Source organism: Primulina eburnea, chromosome 17 (assembly GCF_022965805.1).
Source record: "Primulina eburnea isolate SZY01 chromosome 17, ASM2296580v1, whole genome shotgun sequence".
Taxonomy (NCBI): Eukaryota; Viridiplantae; Streptophyta; class Magnoliopsida; order Lamiales; family Gesneriaceae; genus Primulina; species Primulina eburnea.
In genome coordinates, this window is record NC_133117.1 from 25510995 (window position 1) to 25515269 (window position 4275).

The following is a 4275-nucleotide window of genomic DNA, read 5'->3' on the forward strand; positions in this document are numbered from 1 at the left end:
CAATGAGACACAAAAGGTGGACCTATTACCATGAATGGTGCGAAATCTTCGGTAATGATCGGGCAACCGGGGAGAAAGCTGAACATTTTGTTGCTGCAGTTCAGGTGGTTCTTACCATGACACCTGAAGTGGCTAACGATACATGTATGAATGTGGACGCATTGTTCTCTGTTCATGAGGGAGGTGATGAGTCCATCTCTATATCTGTCACACCGTCCTCGCGACCCACATCTGCTGCAAAATCAAAGAGTAAGAAACGGAAAAATGTAGATGCTGCTGACGATGCGATAGTGGAAGCCGTAAATAATTTTGCAACCATCACCAAAGACACAATGAATGACCTCATCAAACAATTAGCAACACAAAAAGAAGCAGTTGATGAGAAAATGCGCAATGACCAAGACAATGTGTTAAAGGTTATGGAAACAATTCCTGAGTTGACTGAAGACGAGAAAGTTATGGTTATTGAAGAATTGGTGGAGAACCCTGCGAAATTATCACTGTTCTTGCGCTTGGGTCAGGGCGGAAGATTGAGCTTAGCCAGACGGTTGCTAAGAGGAGGTTGACATTATGACTTATCATGTGTCACTTTTAGGGTAATATTTCGTTTTGTTGCCTGTATTTTGAGGAGTTGTTGAATTTGTGTGCATTGCAAACTTTGTTATCAACTTTGCTGCGTCAGAGTCGTGTGTTTGAATTGAATTGAATTGTGCGAGTTTGGTGTTTGCCGAAGGGGTTGGTTCCGGAAGGTATTTTGACGTTTGATTATTATTTCGCTTTAATCGTGTTTCACGAAGGGGTTGGTTTTGCAGATATGTAATTGAATTGAATTCTGTTTGAATGTAATTGAATAGTGTATTTTGACTTTTGATTCTTATTTTGCTTAAACGGTTTATTACGGGTCTAAATGGGTTGGTTTTGTAGAACAATGTTTCATGCCTTCGTTTCAAAAAAGTTTGGACAGATATTTTCACGAACAATGTTTCATGCCTTCGATTGGTCTTGAGCAGATTTCAAAAAAATGTGGACCTATGCATTGGCCCTCTCCCCTTGTTAGCCATTCGTCAAATCTTTGAGGCAACGAATTAAAAAATTCAACGACATATTTGCAACAAATTTTTTTAGCAAACTTTCTGAAATGAACACACCAAAATCTCATACCAACACTTTTTTTCTCTTTCTCCGTTTACAAAAATTAAATTTTTCCAACAATAATTTATGATGATACATAAAATGAATATTGTTAAACATCAAAAAATATTTGTAGTACATGTACAAAACATATGGGCTACGCTTTTGTTAAACACCAAAATATTTTAAAATGTACAGGTACATAGCATCAATTGATTACAGTGGCACATCACACTAGCGAAATAGTCTTCACCACTAAATCGTCGACTACATATACAACTATAATACACTGCAAAAGAAACAAAAGGGTGGCTGCAAGACCAAGTCACCTAATGAAGAAAGTAAGTACATTACCCACTTGACTCACTTGAAGAGTCGATGACAACAACCGGTACACATTTCTCTTCCGCAGCACGCTTCTTCGTCGCACCAGTGTCTGCAATACAGCCACGCTTCTTGGTTGTTAGCTGCTTCATTAGTTCTTTCAAATACATGTGTGCCACAGGGTGTGTAGGCTTTTTGGTTTATGTTGTTTCCTTAGTCGAAACAGGAGGAACCAAACCACCCTTTTTTTCAGTCGAAGGTGCCGGAGGATGATCAAGACCATCGCCTTCGTCATCTGATAATAGTGATATGAGGGTACTACATACTTGCTGTTGACAGAAGCTTGAGATCCACTGTGGAAAGTCACGGACATCTTCTTACCTGAGACCAAATAAAGTTTATGTTTAGTGAGACAAATTGCACAAACAAATTGAATCTCAAATATTGCCTTAAGTAGAAGCTGAAACGATTTAAAGGCTCACAACTCTACCAAATTTAATGTCGTATCATGTGACATACAGAAAATAAATTTATTGGCTGTAGTAGGCAGTGTAGGTCAACCACTATACATAGGCAGCTCTTTGCATTCAATATCCTTCATTCGAATACTGTATAACTGGACCCAAAAATAACACTAAATTCTCAGAAATGCAATTAAAGCCAATCACATCAATCCCACCACTTGGTCTCAAATAACAAGGACAAAGGTGCACAAACAAAATTAAAGTGTGAGTTAAATGTTCTTATCTCCACAACCATACATAACAATTGAATTCACCTTCGCATGCAGCAAAATGGCAGATGCACTTCACTTTGCAGCCCAAAAAAGAAGCTCAACCGAAAAAGCTTGATGCACCTTAAGCTTTTGCAATTATTTTTCCGAGTCCTCGTGGCCAGTGAAGTTCAAACAGTTATTCAAAGCACTGTACACTGCATATTACAACGAAATCTATACATCTTAAAATGTGAGAATGAGGTTCTTACTGTCATCTCAGCATTGCTTCACTGCACCGTGTGTACTTGGGGTTACAAATGAAATAACATTGACTTAAGCAGCTACGAAGACAGATTTAACGCAGAAAATACATTCTACACTATATTGAACATTAGAACATGTACAATAACAAAGGAGTAGAGTATTACAACTACTACAAGAAGCAAATAATTACAATACCAAGTCTTTTTCTAGCTCGTAAGCAAAGAAAAAATAAAAGTCGAGGACATAAACAATATGAAGCACCAATGTGGACAACATTTCGCACAACAATTTTACAACATTACAAACATACACACAACATTTTACTTACTTACTAATTACAATAACAAGGATGAAGAACAGCATTAAACACAATATTGAACAAATGCAACCAAAACAACAACAAACTTGTTCGACAGATAGAGGTTTGAGATCCACTGGATCATTTGATGGATCTGATGTGGTGGATGCCATAACTGAGTTGGTTCGAACGTGTTGTTCCGTGTCAACTGTATCGGCATTCTTCAAATTATAAGACTGTGAACTACCAGATGCAGTGTATCCTTCTGTGTGACGACGCTTTACAAAAGGGGAAGGAGGATTTTGCGACGATTTTGAACCCATCTCAATGTTAGATGATGGTTCATTGCTTGAAGATACTTTTTGATACTCATCGTACCAAAAGAATCGGTTCCGATGTTTCAAACCGGCTGGACATATAAAGTAATAGTGGCCGGGTCGTGTCGAATGCGGACCAGCTTCACGTAAAACCATAAACCCATTTCCGCACTCGCATTGCGGTGGTGTCTTCAAATCCATGAAAGCTACGCTAAAGAATCATTCAGTGATTTCCTAAATGAGTTACATATGTAGACATATCTGCCTAAAATACATTTCAAACGGATTTACTTGTTTCGCAAGACCAGAAACTTCAGCAGACCAACAAATTTGTAAACAAGTTTTGATCTTCAATGGAGAAATATGTTAAAAATATTTACTAATCGAAGACTGAAACAAACACATTCCCACATTTCCAGAACCAGGAACCAACTCAAAAGCCTAGTGTAAAGGCATGGATGCAGATTTACGATGCCATGCTTGGCAACCAAATATACATGGAAAGGGTTCAAGTTCAAGAGATAAGAAACCTGCTACGAAGTACAAATTGTTTAAAACACAGTAGGCAACCTTCAACTGGAATGTAGCCACTTTTGAAAAAATTAACGTCAAATGCAATGGAAATTAGCGTAGGGAAACAAAAAAAATCAGTATCAATGAAAAAATTTAAATGTCCATCAATCCCACCCAATAAACAAGCCACTTATAAACATAATCCTCGCATACCATAAGGACCTCAAATTTCAGCATAAATCCTTTCCGGAAACATTCATAGCAATAAACTTCTATTTCACCAATTATATTAATGAAACACAGCAAAATCACGATGGCCAAGCAATCACTCACCTAAAATTTTAGTAAGAATGCAGATACGAGTTAAAATTCATATGAAATCTTAAAACCAACAACACCGTAACTCTAAAATCTTGTAAACAATTATCAGAATTTCTCATATACCATGCCAGGAAGAATTTCTCAACATATTTGATACAAAAACTTACGGATATCAGTACACGGTCGTAAATCTAAACCTTGTCTAATTTTCGTAGAATTACTCACACTTACTGCAGATAGTTGTATATCGAAATTCATTCTACGCCATGTGTGCTCAGTTACCTACTCTCGCAATGTCGCCCGACTTAATAACTGCATAATCGGTTTTAAATCCTTCACATGTTGGATTCACAGTTACCACAACAATGCACAGTGTTGACGGCTAGGGTTTT

General features: G+C 37.5%; 1 long non-coding RNA gene across 1 annotated transcript; it reads right to left on the reverse strand.

Moving 5' to 3' along the window:
• Positions 1 to 1294: 1294 nt before the first annotated feature.
• LOC140818388 (uncharacterized) lies at positions 1295 to 3688 on the reverse strand. Its single transcript, XR_012114973.1, has 2 exons — positions 2234 to 3688; positions 1295 to 1836 (listed from the first exon to the last, which is right to left on the reverse strand). It is a non-coding gene; the product is annotated as an uncharacterized lncRNA (long non-coding RNA).
• Between the last annotated feature and the right edge of the window lie 587 nt (positions 3689 to 4275).